This window comes from Lathyrus oleraceus, chromosome 5, assembly GCF_024323335.1.
Source record: "Lathyrus oleraceus cultivar Zhongwan6 chromosome 5, CAAS_Psat_ZW6_1.0, whole genome shotgun sequence".
NCBI classification, from domain to species: domain Eukaryota; kingdom Viridiplantae; phylum Streptophyta; class Magnoliopsida; order Fabales; family Fabaceae; genus Lathyrus; species Lathyrus oleraceus.
In genome coordinates, this window is record NC_066583.1 from 82398055 (window position 1) to 82407175 (window position 9121).

The window sequence follows — 9121 nt, forward strand, 5'->3', positions numbered from 1 at the left end:
TTACATTCCATCGATTTGTGTCCTTTAGATCCACAAAGTTCACACTCTGTGTGGACTACCACTGCGGTGTTAGAGTTTGTAGAAATATGTTCGACCTTAAGGGCTAAAGCGTCCATTTTCGCTTGCATCATGTCCATAGAACTTATCTCATGTATTCCACCTTGGGTCTCCTTTTTCTCTACTGATGCTCGTTCAGTTCCCCATTGGTAATGGTTTTGGGCCATATCCTCAATTAGGTCAAAAGCTTCAGGGTAAGGTTTGTTCATCAACGCGTCACCAGCGGCAGCGTCGATGCTCATCTTTGTGTTATAATGGAGTCCATTGTAGAAGGTATGAACGATCAGCCATTGTTCTAGGCCATGGTGTGGACAGACTCTTAACAACTCCTTGTATCTCTCCCAAGCTTCAAAAAGTGTTTCTCCTTGGTTTTGAGTAAATCTAGTTATTTGGTTTCAAAGAACAACAATCTTACTAGGGGGAAAATATCTAGCAAGGAATACTCTCCTAAGGTCTTCCCAGGTAGTTATTGAGTTAGCTGGAAGTGAATCTAACCACGAACGTGCTCTATCCATGAGGGAGAAAGGAAATAATCTTAAATGAATCGCATCAGGTGAAGCACCGTTGGATTTAAAGGTGTCTGCCAGTTGGGTAAAGACTTTTAAATGTTGTTCTCAGTAGCGAGACCCGGGAATTGGTTCTGTTGCACTAATTGCAGTAAAGATGGTTTTAGTTCGAAATTGTTGGAAGGAATGAGGGGGTTTACTATACTAGAACTAGGTTCCTCGTCAGAGGGTTGGGCAAATTCCTTAAGGGGTCTCCGGTTGCGATTCTCGGCCATAGTTTTCTTAATTCGGATGAGTAAGAGGCGTGTACGAGTGTAACGTTCGGGTTCCGTTAAAGGATCTACTAAATTTCCGGTATTACGGGTTCTTCGCATTTACCGGCTAATAATGCCTTAGTCTAGATGGTGTAACAACAAGGTACGAAATTTGACGAAGTTGGTCCCCGACAACGGCGCCAAAAACTTGATCGTTGTATTCGCAAGTGCATGGATCGCGTCAGAGTAATATAAAAGAATATCGATCCCACAGAGACCAAATCGTCAATCTATCGATTACTATTTTTATGATGTTTATCTAAGACGGTACAAATGAGATATTGATGTCGCAAAATAAGAGTAAATAAAGAAAATGATAAATACAGTGCATATAAAGATAGGCTTGAATGTATTTCACGTCAGTTAAACGATGTTTCGATTGTCTAAATAGAACTACTTATGGAACAATATTTTCTACTCTTGAAAAGAATCCATTTAACAGGAACTGTCGTTTTCGCGTATTCAGAACCGAGTTTACCCTTAAATTAAGGCCTTTTATTGTCACTTATAAAAGGTGCGCAGAATGCTAAAGTAGTAAACCTATTTTTAAGAAATAAGACTCGTAAGCTTAGTTGAAAAGTGATTTTGATTCGGAAAGTTTACCCAAGGAGTTTCCTGATTTTAAATCTATCAACGCGTTCGAAAACAGTTTCAAAAATCGTTTTTCCTTAAAGTGATAAAAATTCCTAGTTAACTAAGCCAGGGTGCTTTCGCACTCCTTGAGTAGTTAAAATTAACCAAGTTTGTTTCAGAAAACTCGAATTAAAAATCAAAACAACCTCTAAAGCATTTCTACAGATGCAATATGTGAAACATCTCTTTAACCGCGATCCTTACATTCTAACCTTTGAAAGATTTAGCCAGACATGGTAATACAAACAAATACAACGATGTTGAACATGATGAAAAGAAGTTTAGAATGTAAGGCGTGAAGAACAAGTAAAGTGTGTAAAACAATTAAAATAAGAAGTAAAGATAATGGCAGGAAATTAAATAAAGTAAAGACAATGGCAGGAAATTAAACAAAGTAAAGACAATGGCAGGAAATTAAATAAAGTAAAGCATGACAAAGAATTAAATAAAGTAAAGCAATGACAAGGTATTAAATAAAGTAAGACATGACAAGTAAAATAAAAAGGATATTAAATTAGAACCTGCTCCAAACGGAGGCTTTAAATTTGGTACAAGGAAGTAAATTAACCTTTGACTTTGAAAATAAAGATGACAGCAAAATCAAAGTGCCCCAACTCAATTACACTAAGGTGCGATAAACCCTCGATGTGACAAATTACCGCTTTTACAGATGATATTATAGTCTTAGTGTTGTAAACTAAGTTGGATGATTTGGAGATGAACTAGAACGACCTATTTATAAAGGAACTCAACAACATGCAAAAACTGGGATGCCCTTTAACTTCTCTTTAGTGGGAATGTGGAATTCAAAGGTGGCGCCCGCCACCCCTCCATGGCGCCCGCCATGTGAGTAAATGGGGAAGTTCATGGGATCGTGGCAGTTTCCTCCTGGTTGAGGGTGGACGTGTCATTGCCTCTCCTATAGAGGTTGCCATGCAGAACGCCATGAGTACAATATTTGCCGAAACCCTAGTTTTTTGGTCTTTTTGCTTCGTTTCTTCTAAAAAGGTCCTGAAAGAGCTAAATACCTGAAAACAACACAAAAGAAAGCATAACACAAGCAAAATGATAAGAAAAGACATAATAAACATGTGTAATCCGAGTCAAATACGCGGTGTGATTCAGTGTGATCAGTATTCATGTTGAAGATTTGGAGGCACTACTTGGTTGGATCCAAATTCGAAGTTTTTAGTGATCACAAGAGTTTGAAATATGTATTTGATTAGAAGCCTTGGATATGAGGCAGAGGAGATGGGTTGAACTTTTGAAGGATTGTGATTTGGATTTGAGAGGGTCAGAGATCTTATTTGAGTTGTATAGATCGTATCATATTAATCATTCAGAATATGGGTGGCAACTTCATAATTGATGAGAATGGTGTGATGAGGTTCAGAGATAGAGTTTGTGTTCCTGATATACCCGAGCTTAAAAAGAGTATTCTTGTGGAGGGTCACAAAAGTGGATTGAGTATTCATCTTGGTGCTAAAAATATGTATCAAGATTTTAAGAGGATGTTTTGATGGCCATGAATGAAGGAAGATGTTGCTGAGTTTGTGTATTCGTGTTTGACTTGCCAGAAGTCGAAGTTTGAACATCAAAAGTCGTTGGGTCTGATGCAACCGCTGAATATTCTAGAGTGGAAATGGGATAACATTTCTATGAGCTTTGTGAGGCTAAATGGTATACCTTCAAGTATTGTGTTGGATAGATATCCGAGATTTACATCAAGATTCTGGGAGAGTTTGCAAGTTAAGTTTGGAACTAAGCTGAAGTTGAGTTCCACTTGTCATACGCAAACAAATGGTTAGACCGAGAGGACTATTAAGACACTAGATGACACTTTGAGGGATTGTGTACTTGAAAAAACAAGTGCTTGGGATACAATTTACCATTGATTGAGTTTACATACAACCACAATTTCCATTCGAGAATGGGAATGGTACTGTTTGAGACATTATATGGTAGATGGTGTAACATGCCTTTGTGTTGGTATGGAATCGGTGTTGGTCGAGCCTTGAAGTCTCGAAATCTTATGCACATTTTGTTGGTCCTTACCATATTCTGGAGAGGATAGGGGAGGTCTCCTATCAAATTGCCTTGTCACCGCCACTTGCTAATCTTCATAATGTGTTTCATGTGTCTCAATTGAGGAGATACATTTTGGATCTGTCTCATGTGATCCAAGTGGATGATGTGTAGGTGTGAGATAACCTGACTGTTGAGGAATCACCCATATGGATAGAGGATCAGGAATTGAAGCAACTGTGTGGTAAATATATTTCTTTGGTGAAGGTAGTGTGAGGAGGACCATATAGGGGGATCATAACTTGGGAGCTTGAGAGCCAGATGAGGGATTCATATCCGAATCCTTTCACTTGAGGTAATTTTTGAGGGTGGTTTTTTTAAATGGGGGAGAGTTGTAACACCCCAATTTTAGTAGTTTATTTTATGTAAGTCATTTTGATTTAATTATGTATTTTTTGTTTGAATTATGTATTTTTATGATTATTTTATGGTTAGGTGCTGGTGGGGTATGTATCATAAAGATGGGATAATAATTGAGAGGTTGTGACCATAAGATTAATCTAGAATAGTTTAGAGTTATTTTAAATATATTCCTTTTGTTTTGATGAGTTAGAATATGTTTACCATTGTTGAGAGTTTTGAAGGTTTATGGGATTGATAAAGTAATGGAACATATGATTTAATCAACTCCAATATGTGATAAATCGTAAATTTGGATTCCAATACGTTCGTCATGGCATGGTGGTGGCAGGTGTCATCGAGGTCGTCGCGGCCAGGCAAATTTGGGTTCCAATACGGTTTTGGTCATAACTTTGGATCTATAAGTCCCAATCGAGTGTCGTTTGGAGCATTAGAAAGCTAACGCTATAATATGACAGTGATGGGTGAATTATTTGATTATTATTACTATGCCTACTATATGGGTGAAGTTTTGTTCATATGTTTGGTTAATGAACTGTTGACATGTTCCGGTGATTTTGGTCATAACTTTCATTCCATAAGTCCAACTTAGATGCCGCTCGAAGCATTGTAAAGATAACATGCTGAACTAAATAGTAGTAGATAGAGTTTGTATGATTAAACTATGATTATGTGTGTATTGTTGTGGTTTTATTGATGATGTTATGAACCATTTAACAAAACATTGAGTTTCTGTTATTGATAAATTGATGTGGTAAATTTTTAATATAATTGCAGGCTGTTTGACTATTGTGTTTTAATGAAAATATGGGTTTTGATGTATGGTTTTGATGTGAAAGTATCTTGTTAATGTTGTACAAGAAATTATGCGGTTCAATGTGATAACATTTGTGTTGTTGCAATTGTTGTGACATAGTGAATCATTTGAATTGTTTGTTCACTTGTGATTGTGATAATCCATAAGGGTGGATTATGTTGTGAATGGATATAGTTGTGTAATTGATTATGGATCACAACATGAATAATGACAAGTGTGTCATTTGCATTTTTTTTCATCTCATGCATTCATAAATTGTTGAGTTGGTTGATATAAGTTTAAGTTCGAAGGGGAACGTTAAACTTATCCGAAACTTCGAAGGGGAAGTTCGGGATTCCGAAGGGGGAATCAGGGTTGTATGATAAACCATTGATAAACAATTGGTACCACATGCATTGGATCAAGTTATGGAGTCTCATTTCATTTTCATTATATCGTATGGTGTTTAATTATGGTGAGAACACCGTTTGTGAATGATTGTGGTGCATTATGCATGAATACTATCCTTAGCATGTTATGCATCGGTTAATTATATTAATGTAGTTCTCACCCATTTTTGCTTGTTGTGTCTATACTCCTTTGGAGTACAAAAAATCAGGTCCCTTAGTAGTTGACAGTGCATGATATATTTCTATCGATCAGGTCTTCTACTGGAGTCGCTCTGATACGTAACATCAGGGCTGTTTTGTCTATGAGGCTGTTTTATCTATGCGTTTTTCATGTTACGTATCTTTAAATAATAAGGGTTGTTGTTTTAAACTACTGTTATTTGGATGTTTGAGTGAGACTTTGGATGCCGAACAAAAATTGTTTTTAATTCCGCTGTAACAATATGATTTATATGAGTTGAAGTAAACTTTGAAACTTCAAATTATACAGATATAACATCCTACTTGGTTTAATTACTTTTATTTTATTTATTTATTTGAATCAGGAAGTAGGGTGTTACACCCTACCCTAGACTATACGCGTAGGAGTTAGTGTAAAAATAGCCCATACGCGTATGGGTGGAGGCCATATGCGTATGGCATGACCCATATCTGAAAAAGCCCAGAATTTACCTATTTAGTCGAAAAACGTGAATTTCCAAGGATTGGACAATTTTTTAGTATAGAGAACGTGTTTTGAAGACTAGAACACTGAAGAATTCATGGTGGATCAAGATTTCCATGAACTTTTTTTGAATGAAGACCTCTTTTCTTCTATTAACTTGTAATGTCTACGCTTTATGTCATGTTTTATGTTATTGTTATGAGTAGATGAACCCCCAAATGCTAGGGGGTGTCCCTGATTCAGATTTATGACACAATTCTAAATTTTTACCTTGTAATGACTTTGATTTGGTGATATTTAATTTATTTACAATTTGTGCTTAATGCTTTCTCTTTCAGAAAAATTGAGTTTGATCTATGGTTAATATTTAGGCTTGATCGCCATTGTTAATGCTTAGTTGTGAATAATTCATAATAGATGTCACCTAGGCCTATGGATACCCTGTGGAAACCGGAATATTCTCAATTAAAATAATGCTTAATCTCATATGTAATTCACTATAAACATATGGATTGATTTGAATGATTAAAGGTTTTCTCACTAAGGATTTAGGAGTAAACACCCTTAAGAACCTTTAGTCAATGCTATTGAATTAAGTTGTTGCAAGGTTAATTTACTGTTGTTGATGAATCCAATCATACACCTTACCTAGCATGTTCACTCGTAATAGTTTTAAATTGTTCAACGATTTTATTTACTTTCTTCAGCATTCTATTTTCTACTTTTCAAACCAACAATTCAAAACCCCCAAGCTTTTGTTTAACTAAGATAGAACTCGAACTCTGTATTGTCAAGAAATCCTTGAGATTTATACTTGGGTAAATTTCCCTTATTACTACATTGGAAGATTAGTACACTTGTTAATTTATCGATCAAGTTTTTGGTAACGTTGTCGGGGACTACTAAAGATTATAAAGTTCACAGTTTTATTTTTAGTTAAAATTTTGTTGCTCTGCAACTAAAATTTTATTTCAGTTTTTATTTTATTTTTAATATTATTTGGTTACTACTAATATTTGTATAATATTTGTATGCGAGGAAATCCCTGAGCTGATTTTCCTTTTGAAGAAAAACCAAAAAGAACGTTGCACGCTCGACTTAGACAAGCAACGTTGGTGGATAAAGAGGTAGACGTCTTTGTTGAATTAGATACAGATTCAGATAGAGAAGCAGAAGAACCAGTTATGGATGAAGCTACTAAAGAAATACTTCTTAGAGATTATGCTAGAGCAAGTGCCTCAGGTGGTCGTCTGACTATAGTGAACCAACCGGTAAATATGGAAAATTTTCAGTTACACCTAACTACCATCCGACAGCTTGAGAAGAGACCTTTCATAGGAAAGATTAATGAGGATGCAAGTAAACATCTGTAAAGGTTTCTTACTATGAGTACTACTTTGAAGATATATGGGAATTCTAAAGAAGCCAAAAAGTTAAGAATGTTTCCGTTCACTTTAGTTGAAGATGCCGAAGAATGGTTTTATTTGCTTCCTGATGAAAGTATCACTAGTTGGGAAGAGATGGAAACAACTTCTCTTAATGAGTATTTTCCTACTTCTGTTTTCTTAGGAAAAGATATGATATAATGAATTTTAAATAGAAGGAAGGATAATCATTGGGTGATGCTTACAAGATATTTAAGAGAGTACTGGTTGCCTGCCCTACTCACAACTTAGATCAGACTAAACAGATGCAAATGTTTGTTAATGGCCTCAGGTTGAAGACTAAAAAACTGATTGATACAACTGCTGGTGGCTCATCTAATTTTACAATAGCCACTGGTATCAAGAAGATTATAGAAATCATTGTTGCAAATGAACACTTATAGTTGTATGAAAGGAGTGTGAGAAAACCAGAGGGAAGGATTGATTTGAAACTAGTTGTTCCGACTATAAAGATGGAAGACCAAGTTGCTGCAGAAGTTGAAAAAAGACTCAAGGCAGTGAATATAGGTACTCAATAGGTAGCTCAAGTTCAACCAATTCAAGCAGTGAGTTGTGAAATTTATGGTGGACCTCGTTATGCCATGCATTGTGTGGCAGCTACGCATCAAATTGAAGAAGTTAATTTTTTGAAGTAGAACAACCCATATTCTAGTACTTACAATCCAGGATGAAAGAATCATCTAAAATTCTCCTGGAAAGATCCACAAGAGAATATTCAGAAATAGGGTCCTATTCAGTATCAGAACCAACAATAATTTCGACCTCCACAAAATTATCAGAATCAATTCTAACAACAATATATACAACAAACTCCTAAGATGGCAGATTGGGAAATAGCCATTGAAAAAATGGCAGCTCAAAATTCCCAATTTTAAGAAGAGACAAGACACAATCAAATAAACACTACAACTTCTATAAAAAATCTAGAAGTTCATATAGTTCAGATAGCACAACAAATTGCAGGTACTCAGTCACAAGGATCTCTTCCTAGTGCAATATTGACTAATCCAAAAGAACATAATAATGTGAGTGTCATGGTACGTAGAAGTGGTAAGTCCTGAGAGCCCTGAAGATAAATCAGGTGAAGAAGACCATTTGATGGAAGTGGACTTAGAAATTAAAGAGAACCAGAAAATCTTTGAAGAAGAAGTCACATGAAAGGTAGTGGAGAAAGAAAAACAAAAAGAGCCAAATCCAACCATCAAACTCCCATATCCTTTGAGAAACAAGAAGAAGGATCAACATGAGAATTTTTTTGAGAAGTTCTTAGAGATGCCTAAGAAGCTTGAAATCAATATCCTATTCTCTGAGGAACTTGAGCAAATGCCTATTTATGCCAAATTCATGAAAGGTATCATCTCCAAGAAACACACCATTGACACTGAACCTATACTTTTGACTGAAAGTTGCAGTGATATTTTGCAGGGTATGAAAATTCCAGTAAAAAAGAAAGACAGGGTCTATGTAACCATTCCATGCACAATTGGAGATAGAAAATTCAAGAAGGCACTTATTTATTTGTGAGCAAGTGTGAGTCTTATGCCTTTGTCCATCTATAGGAAGTTGGAAATAGGCACAGTTCAGGATACAAGGATGACACTTCAGTTTGTTGGTCACTTGGTAAAAAGACCTTATGGAATAATAGAAGATGTTCTGGTAAAGATTGATAAGTTTGTGTTTCCTGTTGAATTTGTTATTCTTGAGATGTCGGAAAATGAAGAGATCCCCCTAATTTTGGGAAGACCATTCCTAGAAGCAGAGGAGATGCATGATAGACATTGAGGAGGGAACCATGACCCTCAAGGTTTATGATGAAGAGCTAAAAAATGATGTTAGGAATTCTATAAAGTA

General features: G+C 35.9%; 1 non-coding gene across 1 annotated transcript; it reads left to right on the forward strand.

The window, feature by feature from the left end:
- Nucleotides 1–354: 354 nt before the first annotated feature.
- On the forward strand, nt 355–461 carry LOC127090087 (small nucleolar RNA R71). The gene has a single exon (XR_007791621.1). It is a non-coding gene; the product is annotated as a small nucleolar RNA R71 (small nucleolar RNA).
- Nucleotides 462–9121: the final 8660 nt, after the last annotated feature.